General features: G+C 46.2%; 1 protein-coding gene across 7 annotated transcripts in view; it reads left to right on the forward strand.

Moving 5' to 3' along the window:
* The window catches only part of LOC140524855 (golgin subfamily A member 3-like), a 71,290-nt gene that overhangs the window by 43,423 nt on the left and 14,492 nt on the right, over positions 1–13,375 (forward strand). The window lies entirely within an intron of this gene.

The raw sequence follows: 13,375 nt of genomic DNA on the forward strand, positions 1-13,375 counted from the left end.
AGGTAAGGTGTGTGAATACCAGCAAGTTAGGAGGGTCCTAGGTTATGCGGGGCTTAAGGTCATACAGCATTTTGTATTGGATCCTGGAAGTGAAAAGGAGCCATTGGAGATTATTAAGTGGGCAAGTGGGAAGCAGTTTATGTGAAAATATAGGACCATTTTTTAGGAAAAACACTGGAATGGCTGAGTGGAGGTTAGATTGGAGTGGAGAGAGACGTGAGCAGACTTCAGAGACAGCACATATTCCTGCAAAGTATTGCAATAATCCATGTGAGATGATTAGCCCTTCACCAAGTACCACAGGAGAAAAGACTTGTAGAAGAGATGTTGCAACAGTGAGATTGTCAGGCTATGGTAACACTTTGACTATAGGGATTGAGAGATTGTGAAGCATCCAGGATTAGTGGACTAGACTGTGGTCTTATTTGTTACAGGGGTACAGAAAGGAGTAGTGGAAAATGGTTTAAGGATAAAGACAATGAGTTCAGTTGTGGACATGGTGAGTTTCATGTGTCTACTTGATATTCAGGTTGAGATATCTGAAACGCAGAGACACAAGATCAGTAGAAAGATTGGGGCAGGAAAGTTAGAGTTGGGAACCATCAGCATACAGATGATAATTGAATTTATGGGAGTTGATCAGATCACTCAGTGAAAGTGTATAGGGAAGAGGGCCCAGGATAGAACCTTGAGAGTCACCTATGTTTGGAGGAGGAAGCAACCCAGGAACCTGAGATGGAGCAATCAGAGAGGTTAGAAAAGAACCTTGAAAACTTGTAGAAGAGAGGGTATCAAGGAGGAGAGAATGGTCCTGGGGTTCAGAGGCTTCAGAGTGGTCAAGAATAATGAGGACAGAGAAAAGGCTGCTGAATTTGGCAACGAAGAGATCCCTGATAACTTTGGAGGAAGTAGTTTTTGTGTCGTAATGAGGTCATAGCAGGATGGTGAAGGCTTAAAAAGAGAGAATGGTGGAAGGGTCTTTTGTAGTGGCCTTTCCATGGAGTTTAGCCACAGAGGACAGAAAAGAGAGAAGATGAGAGTTAGAAGGGATGGTAGGATCAAGTGAGGGGTTTTCTTGGAAGGGGGAGATGAGGATATATTTGTAAGCAGCAGAGAAAGAGCAGGAGTGAAAGACTGAAAATAGGAGGTGGAGACAGATGGTAGAGTGGGATAAACTGTTGGTGGAGATGAGATGGAAAGAATTCCCCCTTTTCAGGTGTTAGACTTGGTGAGAAGACAGGAAAGAGGGGCAGAAGACACGTGAATGAGGAGCTCATGGGGAAAGCTCTCAATATTTTCTGTACAGTATGAGGTGAAGTTCTCAGCAGAGAGAGTATAAGGGGAGGGAGAACCATAGGACGTTTGAGGAGGGATGAGTAGGTTTGTAAGATTCACTGTGGAGAGAAGAAGAGTGAGCTGATGAGGGAGGTATAGAAGGTTTGCCTAGAGCAGTGAGGGCCCGGTTGACGTGGTGTTACCAATTTGTCGTGGACCTAGTCAGAACGATTGTGTGACTTTCTCCAACTTCATCTTGTAGCATATGTGTAGTATGCATAGTGGGAAAGGGGGGGACTGATCGAAGGCTGAGTTTTGAAAGGGAATAAGGAAGGAAATGATGAAGGGGCTAGGGATACAGGAGTGGGCTACAGTGTGGAAATGAATTGGTTTAATAAGGAGTCAGGATGAAAAAAAGAGGTGAGAGTGAACAGTAGAGGGAGACAATTGAGGAGTAAAGGAATCAGAGCTCATTGGGGTAGGAGAGGAGGAGGTTTGGAAGCAGAGTTGAAGAGAAAGGAGCAAAGTCTGATGCTTAGGTGGGACAGGGCCAGCATAACAGGTGAGGCTGGAGGGAAGCAGAGGGATGACTTGGCTAGAACTAAGTTAAGTAAAGAAGGTGGCAGAATTTAGGTGGCGAAGAGTGATGTTTACATGGCAAGGAGGGAAGTCAGAGAGCATCTTAACTGAATAGAAGAGGGGCACCGAGGTGAGCTTAGGAGAGGGACCATAGGTACGGGGACCAGTAAGAGAATGATATGAGGGGCCTGCGCCAGAGGTTAGGGTTCCTAGGTAAGAGCTCTAGTGAGGCTTGGGTAGTGGGCAGAATGGGGCTGGATTTAGGCCAGCTAGATATTGCATGCTGTACCCCAGAGTAGTATTAGTCATGGTCCCCAGTGAGCCCCTTTGGTGGATTAACTTACACATATCAGGGAAAATGTGTTTATGTTAGGCATTGAAGGAGAAAGTGAAGTGGTAGGGGTGGTCTCCCTAAGATGGAATTGCATTATTGAGGAGAAATGGGGATGAATAGCCTGCTGTCTTTGCTTCCCTGCAGCCTTCACATGTGCCAATCAACTACTCAATCACAGAATTCCCTAGAAAAAGAACCCAGGCAGGAGGCTCATCTCCTCAAACTTGTGACTTTTCAGGGCTGAACACCATCTTTGAGATCACCCTCTTTGTCAAATGCTCCAACAGAGTCAGTTGCCATGGAGGTACTTCCTTCACTTCAGTCCACCAGCCAACATGTTCCCACTGAGACAACTGGCCAGTAAATCAAGACACCCTCACACACAATCAACCTCTTCTTCAACGAGAACCCCTGCTGTACCCAAGACATCTGCAGGAGGGAACATGGCAACCAGGAGTCTGTTGTTCACCTTGACTTCAGATGAAACAACAACTACCTCTGAGTCAAGCACTCCATTACAGACCAGCGTCCCTGGGAGAATTCCTTCTCTTCTCCCAATCATCCTGTCTAAAGCACGTACAATTACCATGGAGAAAACCAGTATGGGATCAATATTTATGACAATTCGACCAGATATCCTCTGCACAACTGCCTCAGCTTTAGGGATGGGCACCAGTCCTCCTGCCTCCATGTCCTTCTCTCTTTCAACTTTCCATGGCAAAGAACCAGGAGAAAACCCAGCACTGAATCCAGTACAAGCTGAGGTCACTACCCCACCGAAGTCAGACTCCTAGACTTGAAGAGAGTCTGGCTCAGCTGCCCAGCACCATCGTGCTATAAGGATCATCCCAACACATGTTCTTCCTTGGCACCTACCAAGGGATATCTGGGCCTATAACACTGTCTGTTTTCTTTCTGGAATGTACACTCAAACACCACACAACTCTCAAATATCAAACACATTCAGAGGGATCCCCAACTTTTACCAGGCCAGAGACAACATCCACTGTTGGCTCCCATGATGTAAGACAAGGAGCCAACCTTTCTCAAACTATCCCCTCTCCTCTCACGACAAGAGCCCTGACAACACAAACTCTACCTCCTACCTCTGAACACAGGGAGACCTTGCATTCTGAGGGGGCAGCCAGATCAGTTGGACCAGTGACTGGAGAAACATCTTTTCCTCCTAGTGTTAGAAGAGATCCTAGATTTTTCATCACTCTTGCAAACAGACAGCTGGCTAGTTATATGGCTTCCATAAGCACCCCTTCATTTGAGATGAGTCGGGGATGGGGAGCAATGGTGACAGGGCATCTTTTCCTGCTGAGACCTCAGCTGACCTCAAGGCAAGTCATGCTGGAGTGTCTAGCACCAGGCCAGATGGCAATTCCACTCTACACTACACCCTCCTTTCCTGGGGTTCAGGCTTGGAGCAAAAACAGTCTTGTGTCCTGTATCAACAGTGGCAAGTCATGCTACTTTTAGCAGCAGTAGCTCTGTGACTCATATAGGAGAAAGAACTGACAGCACCTCATCTTCTGCTACATCTGAAGTCATATCTCTTGCCATGACTGGAATGGCAAACATCTTTACTTGGCCAACAATTCACCATTCTGCTTGCGCTTATGGACTCATATTACTAGGACTTGAAGGGAATTTAGTTGTCTAGTACAAATATTTTAAAGTAGAGAAAACTCTAAAGTAGATGTGAACCTTTGACCAAAGCCTCACAAGGATAAGCGTTAGCAGTGTAGATTGAATCATATTCCTTTGACATACTTCCTGAAATGTGGTACCCAGATTTTCCTGTCTAATTGCTTTCTCCAGTGAAGCCTGTAGGGTAATAGCAACTTTGGAGAATTGTGGGTAAGGGCTTGGGCAAGTATCAATCAGTCAGTTAATCTGAGCTTAATTTTCATTTGTTATCTTTTTGCAAGAGAGTTGGGGTTAAGTGTCTTTGCCAGGGTCACATGGCCAGTGTCAAATATCTGAGGCTGGATTTCACTCAGGTCGTCCTGATTTCAGAACCAGTGCTCTATCCCACTGAACAATCTAGCTGCCCCCGGGTCTAACTGTCTATCCTAATTCATTCCTGTGCCACAGATATCAATAAAATTGCAAGTAAGGATCAGTACCTTCTCCTCTTATCTCTGTTCTGCAAGTCGTCCTGGGATCTGCATGAGTCAAAAATGAATCTTGTCATGGGATTGGTTCACTTACATGGGCCTCACAGACAAACGTGGCCACACTAAGGTTAGCATAGCAGTGTATAGCAGTCTCTGATGGAATCCTTACACCATAGGTAAGGCTTATCCAGGAACTGAAGCTGAACTAATGAATGCAGGGGAAAGTGAGGCAGTGGTTTGGGAGATGTCTTGAATATAGAAGGCGCCATGTTAAGAGGCAATAAAAATCTGTCTAAATGAGGCCAAAATTTGTCCTTCAACACTTAGGCACACTTCAACCAACTGTCAACTCCAACTAACTTACATAAGCACAGAATTCTCCAACTCAAGAATAGTGACATTGGATAATGTCAGTGGATCCGACTTGGGAAGAGACTAAACAGGGTCCACCAGCATCCCCAAGATTGTCTCTATTGAGAGAGATACCATTTCTGTCACTGCAACAGAGATGATCATCATAGAGACAACTCCAGGTACAAGAGCCATTGAAGCTCCACCTTCTCACTGTGGCCACCATCACAGTTGGTTTCAGGCCTACAAAACAGAGAATAATCATGTACTCTTTCACAGAAGCCTCAATATCACATGAAACATTGGCTGGAGATGCCTTGGGCTTGCTGAAAGCCCAATACTTTCCTTGCCTCCAATAGAGGCCATAGTCAGCTCAATCTCCAGCAGTCCTTTTAAAGATAAGTACAGCCAGGACAATGTTTTCTGCATTCCCTTTGGACATGCTTCTATCAGAAATATCCCCTAGGAAGAGTCCCACTACCACCCAGGCTCCATGGCCCACTGGATTTGATTCTACCCATGTCTCTGTCTGAATAACAGGAATTGAAATCAGGCCCATTTTTTTCTCTACCTTCAAATCCTACATCCATCAGTGCCATGGGAGTTGGGCCAAACCCAGATATGTCTATGATGTGAATCACCCCAGAAAAGTAGGATGCCTGCCCTAGACAGTAACACAGTCAGGGTCAGTGCCCTGTCCTCCATTGCTCCCAGAATCATGCCAACATCTCCTGGAAGAGACACACGAACTTTTTTGGTGTCTATAGAAAAGTCAATGGAGTGTAAAAGAGTGGGCAACAATTTCCTATAGACCACATGATACTCTAAGACAAGCAGCCCACAGGTCAAGGAGCAACTTGAATGGCTTTATATGATCTCCAACTCTTGTCTGCCCAGCCTCAGTGAAGAGACCAGTTACTCCAGGACTTTCTTTTCACTCTCTGAAAGAAGTGTGATGAGCTCAGAGAATCCCACTTGTATCACTTGCGACTGAACCTACATAGCCCACAGCTTTTGAGAAGTATACTGTTTCTGTTACACCAGTGGCTACATGCAGTGCTGATTCTGCTTTCTCCACCAGGACCCTAGCGTGAGAGCTACTCCAACAGGCCACACAGCTCTCTCAGAGCCCAGTGAAATTGCATCAGGGATGTCTCTCCTGATGAGCTGAGAGCTGGCCTCTTGACAAGTCCTGTGGGAGGATGAGGTAAATACCTGATAAATCGGAGATTATCAATAAAAGAAGGACACTAGAATTAATAGTGATCCCTTAAGAATCAAGGGCATCATGTCTATTAAGATCACACCTTCCTATAGACAGGAAAGGAATACCTTTCTACAGGAAGGGGGGAATCTTAACAGGGGCTTGAAGGAAGTTAGTAAAATGAGGAGGGAAAGGACTCCAGGGATGGAAGACAGTCGGCGAAAATGTGCTAAGTTGGGAGATGGTGAGGCAATGCAAGGAAGAGCAAGAAGGCCAGTGTCACTACAAGAAGATTGGCAAATAAAAGGGGGGGCAGCCTGTGAATGTCTCTGAATGCCAACCAGCACTTTCTATTTGATTCTTGAGGGTAACAGAAAGCCATTGTATTTCATTCAATGGTAAAATGGCATGGGGAGACCTGGGCTTTAGGAAAATCATTTTGGTGGCTGAGTGGAGGATGGACAAGAGTGTCTTATGACAAGAAAACCCACCAGAAGGCTAATGCAATAGTCCAGGAATGAGGTAATGTGGGCTTGCACCAGGATGATGATAGGGTCACAGGAGTGAAGGAGCATATAGCAGAGGTGTCAGGAGAGCAAAATCTGTATTCCTTTTCACCAGATTAGACATGGGATTGGGAGTGAAAGAGAGTAATCTTGAACTGTGAGCATGGGTGATTTGGAAGATGGTGATAGCCTGAAATTGAGAAACTGAGGTAAAATGAAGGTTTACAGGGAGGGGCAATGAGTAGAATTTTGGATGTGTTGCATTTCAGATGTGTACAAGACACCAAATTCAAGATTTCTAACAGGCACTTGTCCAACAGGACAGATTTCACACCCCCTGAAGGAGGCACTCCCTCTGTTGCACCAATGAATGACTTCAGAACTAGGTGACAGTGGACATTGACATGGCAGTTTGGCCTCTAGTAGCACATCAGTGTGGGAGACCATCAGATCATGTAGCACTGCAGCATCACAGGCTGGCACACTCATCCCAGGGATGTTTCTTCTGGCTGAGAGTACAGCTCACTACATCTCAACTCCTTTGTGAGGGTCTAGGGCAGAGTTAGCTGGCTACAGTACTCCTTGCCACTCTCCAAGTACGTCCGGGGTCAGGCCTGAAGGAGAATCAGACTCATCCTTGGTATTCACTTCACCAGCACCTGCTATCTCCATCACCAGCATTGCTGGGGCTCTGCCTGAAATAAAAACAGAGGTTCCCTGGTTCTTGACCTCTACTGAAGCCACATATGTCAACAGGATTGGTAGATATTATGTCTACTTTGCCCCAGACCTTCTCTCCTTTGTCTACAGTCACCATCTCTGAGGATACTTACAAGTCTAAGGCTATGAGCTTAAATATTCCTGGAACTGAAAGCCCAAGTGTCATCCTCAGCAGCAGGGTCACAGATATGGTGTCTTTTTATCTCGAGTCCCCTCCCAACCAAGAGCTTCTGGGTACAGTGGGAGAAAGTAGCACAGGTGCTTCACTGATCACTCCTTTACCTGTATCTCCTATGTCCTCAGCTGCTTTTATGGGAGAAGTACCAAGGGGGTTAGGTACCACTCGTGGCTTACTTCCACTGGTGATTGCAACAAAAAATCTCCAGTCTCCATTGAAGAAGAAGGCTGGGGATATCGCTATGACTCTTACAGGGCACAGCACAGAATCTCAAGTGAACTCAGCACTGCTTCTTACTACCAGCACCACTTGCATGGTTTTCCCTGGACAAAGCACAGTTTCCCCCTCATCTACTGAAGCTGAAGCCAGTTATCTCACCACGGTGAACATCAGCTCAACTGTCCCAAGGCCGGATATCACCTTTATCACCAAAATCCCAGATATTGGCCCTCTCTGTCCTGTGGTCACTCTCAGCCCCGAGATTCCAAGTAGAGTGTCAGAGAAAAGCACAACTGAACCATAGACTACCACTTCTACTGAAGATCAACTGTTCTCAAACACTAATCCTGGAGGTTCATTGATCACCATGGCAGGCTCAACTTTTGTGGTGACTGATGCTCATATTGTTTCACAAGCAGACAGAAGGGAGCTCAGAGGTTCCTCTGACTACAGAGAGCATGATTACATGCAGGACAATAACAAGTATCAACTCAATTCCTCCAGGGCTCAACACAGCAGCTGAATTGAGCTCAGCCATACCTCCTCCTACAATTGCAGAGGAGACTCCAAAAAGTACTGAGGCCATTCTGACTGCCAGAGATATATACCCTTCTTCCACTTGGCAGTGGGTAGGAGGGGGAACTACAGTGACTCCTGTCCATATGAGATGAGGTTCAAGTGTGTCTGCTGTGACCCAGACCATCCTCTTTGAAATTCAAAGTTCATTTAAAATCACCAAAGCCCCATGGGAGATTGACACAAAGCATCCATTGTCTTGTACTGCAATCAAGGTCACTAACACAGTTACTCTATCAGATTTCACTCTGATCTCAGGGCTCGAGGAGGACCAGGATTCCAAAGGTGCCATCTCACGGACACAACCCAGCAGGACCTATCCCACCATGTTTTGCCCTTCAGAAAACCCCATAACACATGGCACTAGTCCTGTGGATACCCTCTGACCAAGCACTATCCACTGGGCCAAGGGAGCAATTGCTTGAAAGAGGCACCAGTACTGCTACTTTTCTTTTCAAAATGCTTGCTGAAGTCACTGTTCCAGCACCACAGAAAACTACCCACGGGCTTGAAAGTCAAAAGCATTTCTACCCTGGATGGTCAAACTGCCCTAGCAGTCCGCACTGGTCTTGTTGGGAACTTCATCTCTGCATTGTCAAAGGTCACAGCTTATATCAGCAAAGATAGGGAAACAGTGTGAAATGGAGCTCCTCAGGCAGCCAGCCTTCAAGGAATTTGCATCTAATGGGGGAGACAAGGCCTAGAAAGGAGTGGTAACCAGTGAGAGGCAACTGAGTGCCTCATCATGAAGGAATGGTACCTGGGGAACAAGTGGAGTACATGGACACATGACATTAGAGAAGTATGAGAGAGAGGATTGGGTCAAATTTCCAGACCTGGAGAGGATCTGGGGGATGAAAGTGTACCCATGTACGGTAAAGGAGAGAGTGAGATGAAGCATGAGCTTGGATTCGATGAAAAAATATATGAGGAGAGTGATGCACCTATGGGGACCATGGTAGGCCAAGGCTGAATTTCTGGAGACTAAGCTTGAATCTTTCAAGACCAGTCTTTTGTGTGGGCATCAAGGAAGTAAGGAGGCTTGAAAAGAAATGGCTAGAGCATAGGTTCAAGGCCTGAGCAGGGCTGATGAGAGTGCTCTACGGGAGGAAGTGCCCATGATGTGCATGGGGGAGGAAAGTGTAGCTCAGGAGATTGGGTATTATCCCACTGAGAGAAAATGGATATCCCTGTGACAATAACACCAAACCTGCCCGCATAAACTAACCAACTCCTCTGCTTGTAGCATTCTCTTCCAGGAGCACATTTCATGGGCTTAGGGAGTCTGATGTTACCAGAAAATCAGCAGAGTCTACCAGCATCCCCATGATGAGCTCCACAGTCAGAGATTCTATTTCAAATCCCTGTAGGCTCAGCTACCGTTCTGTGTACACTTCTCATTGTGGCCATGATCACAAATGGGCTCAGATCTGAGACACCCAGTGGACCAGCGGATTTTCCCCAAAAAACTTCAGTTTCACCTAAGAGGTCCTCCAGAGTGATCCTGATTTCTCCCATAAACCTCCCATGCTTCTTGACTCCAGTAGAGTCCACAGTCAGCCAAGGATCTAGAGAGCTTTGAAAGGCCACACTAGTGGCATGGGATACTCAGGCAGCAGCAGAGGCAGGGTCAGCTGCCTTGTCCTTCACTGCTCCCAGCACCATCCCAACAGATGGTGGAGGGGACACAAGCCCTTTCTTGGTGTCTACAGAAGGGCCAAAAGAAAGTCAGACAGTGTCCAGCACACTCCCAGAGAACACAGACACTTCTGCAAGCACTCACAGAGAACACATGCACTTCCAACTACATGAGTAAGCTACTACCCTGATAGAAGTTCCACTTCTTCTCTGCTCAGCCTAACTGAAGGACACAGTTACCCAGGACTTTGCCTTGAACCTCTTTGAGAAGCCTGAGGAATTAGGCTAGGAATGTGGCTAAATGCCCCACCTTATCGTTCATAAACTCTCTGATCATCCTCCTTTACATGGGAAGACACAAGATTAAATAGAAATTGACATATGAAGAACCACTTCAACAAGGTCCACAATCATTGAACTGTATGAATGTCAAGAACTGCTATAGAAATTTAACTGAATGCTCTGAAAGTCTAATGAACTCTTTATCCATTTAGAAGAGATATCAAAATTTATTTCCCTCCTTCCCTTGAAATATTAAGGGTCTATCAGTATGGAATATTGATTTAATGTAAAAACTTTTTGATGTATTGGCTAGTTGTGCTACACATTCTAAAATCTTTTATTTTAAGGGAAGTCTCTTCGTGGGAGATGGATATATTTGAAGATAAATATGTAAAAAACAAAATGTAAAGATATCTTTATAACTAATTAATGTAAAATTGAAGCAATTTAAAGGAGATGTTATGCTTAATAACGTGCCAATGTATGAAACCATTTTAGAGAAAGACATGAATATATATATAAATGTAAATAGATCAGATCAACAGGAGAGAAAATGAAATACTTAGTCCCATCTTCATAAAAAAATTGAATAAGCTTTAAATGAGGTCCTTAAGTGCAACTCCCAGGAGCACTTGCATTGACAAGTGAATACTACCAAACATTAATCTATTTAGCTCTAAAGATGCTCCCAAGAGTTGGTACTCTCCCACCTTGGCCAGCCATGGATCAAGCTATCTAAAACAGAATCCCCCTAAGTCTCTTTGGCAGTCTTACTGCACCTTCTTCCACACAACTGAGGCTCCTATTGAAACTCTACCTGTTGTATTCTTCCTTTGTTTGGGAAGGACTTGGACTCCAAGGCCTCTGAAGGACATCAGAGAAATGATAACGTGATTTGCACTAGACATTGTTTTGAGTGAGGGAGGGCTGTGCAAGGTCACCAGCCTCGTATTTTCCTCCTAAGCCTTCTGGATCCAGTGACAAGATATTAATCATGATAACTGGAGATGGGCCGGGATGCAGTGGGAGATGTTGTTTTTTTCTGCTAAGTCCTATTCTGGAATTCTCTTAGAGAGTGATTATGCATGTTTAATGAATAGAACTCTTTAAGAAATAATCAGGGAATGGCCATTGTAATGATCAAAAGAAAAAAATATGAGTAAATACGACTGGAGGGAAAGAGCAACAGTGACTACTGATAATCATTTAAACCAAGAAGGTTCAGAAAAATATTAAGTGGAGTTTGGTCAGGGACATATTGGTGTGCCATGTATGAGTGTACTTGCTTTAAGGTTTGGGGAGAGAGAGAGAGAAAGACAGAGAGACAGAGACGGAAGGAAGGAAAGAAAGAAGAAAAGAAGGAAGAATTTAAGGAAGGAGGGAAGGAAGAAAGGAAGGAAAGTGAAAGAAAGACAGAAAGTAAGACAGACAGACAGACAGAGAGACAGAAAGGAAGGAATGAAGGAATAAAAAAGAGAGAAATGAAGAAAGAGGAAAAGAAAGAATGGAAGGAAGGAAGGAAGAAAGATAGAAAGACAGAACAAAAGAAAGAAAGAGAAAGAAAGAAAGAAATATAGCCAATTAACCCCACGTTTATTGGTGGCCCTCTGGCCATTCAAATTTACCTTCCTTTGGAGAGGAGAAGGTAGGGGTCTACAAAATCGAAAAGATGAACTGAGGTACCCAGCTAGCTGCATCCCTATTCAAGCATCTAGGTCTACTCATAGGTCTGTGTTTGTCCTTAGTTTTTGAAGAAGACCATGTCATCAGAGTAAAGTTGACATGACTTGCAGTTGACTATGTTTTGAGCGAGGTTAGGGCGTACCGCCTCACCAACCTCCCTTTCTCCTGCTGAGCCTTCTGGGTCCAGTGACCAAATGTTCATCAGGATGACTGGAGATGACCCAGCATGTAATGGGTGATGCACTGGGAAAACAAAAAAAGACCAAAGACATTGCCTGCCATGAATGTAGCTCACATTCTACCAGAGGAGACTACATGCAAATAACGATATGCAAAGCAAACTATAAAGAGGATAAATAAGGAATGAAAAGAGAAGCACCCTGATTAAGAGAGGTCTGACCAGGGAATCATCCCTGAGTCCCCATTTCCAAATGTGAGCTTCTTCCAACCTCCTCTTGCACCTTTGTCTAGTGATGGTTGTGTTCCTGATGAGGATACTGCTGCTGCAGAACCCTGCTTGGGTACCCCTGAGGGGGTCAACAAGTTGGACTCAAGGGAGGTGTACAGAGATTGTCATCATGCCTTAGGAGGGTTAGGACATGGGAAAATCTGACCAGATCTGACCTGTCTTCGGTGGTCCTAGAGAATTCAACTGGGGGCTCAGTTGACTGAGGGACCCCTGGGGGTGAGGAAGGAGGCTCCTGTGTGGCCAGGTCCCTGGGGTTGGTAGTTGTGGTTGACTGGGGACACTGGGGCTGGTTCAGTGAAGTCCATTGGACTGGGTGGGGCAGAACTGTCTCCAATCCATTCAAGGGGTAGGAGTGATTAGATCAGTTAAGATGCCCCATCCTTAGAACTGAGGGGGCGGGGCTCAAGGGCATATAGGCTCTGGCATTCCAGTGCCTAGGTTGAGCCTGTGTCTTGGGGAACTTGGAACGTTCGTTGGTTGCCTGGTTCCCGTTTGTGCACGGTTCACTGGGAGCCCTCAGTTGTCTTCAGGATCCACAGAGGAGGTGGATTGGAGGTCCTTCAAGTACCCTGGTGACCCTGAAGCTGCCAAGGGGGCCGGAGACTGAGTGGGAGCACAAGCCTTAGTGGGAGGCAGTGTGCTTCCAGGGTGTTATGTGGTGGGGGATGGGAAATTTGGGGGCGTTACGGTGGGAGGAGAGGTGGTGGGGGGCCAATTGGTGGGACAAGGGGCCAGGAGAGTGGCCAACACTAGTCTGGGAGCTGCTGTGCGCTTTGGCTGTCGTGCTGCTGGTCGGCTGTGCCGTGCACATCTGGAAACAGTGTAGCGGGGCGTTCTGCCATGGCATCGCTGGACACAGCAACTACCTTGCCTGGCCCAGTGCCCTCCATCCCTGGCACTCAGGGAACACAGATCGGGTGAGACCATGGAGGTCCCAGGGACCTACCTTCCCCCTTCCCCAGTGTAGCGCCCTTAGTACAGCAGATTGCCAGTGGCTCAACACTCAGAATCACAAGGACTTTCCTGCCTTTCTTGTCTCCTTGCCTCGGGGGTCACTTGAGAGGCCCTCACCCTGGTCCCTGGGCCTGCTTCAGCCCAGGCCTGCCTGGTTCTCTTCAGCTGGCCCAGAAGCGGCGAGGCAACCTCCCGGGTGGGAGGACCCATCTCCCCCTTCCAACCTGGTACGGGCCCCTGAGATCTCTCAGCCACCATTTCCTAGTATGTCAAAGAAAAAT

Source organism: Notamacropus eugenii, chromosome 2 (genome assembly GCF_028372415.1).
Source record: "Notamacropus eugenii isolate mMacEug1 chromosome 2, mMacEug1.pri_v2, whole genome shotgun sequence".
Taxonomy (NCBI): domain Eukaryota; kingdom Metazoa; phylum Chordata; class Mammalia; order Diprotodontia; family Macropodidae; genus Notamacropus; species Notamacropus eugenii.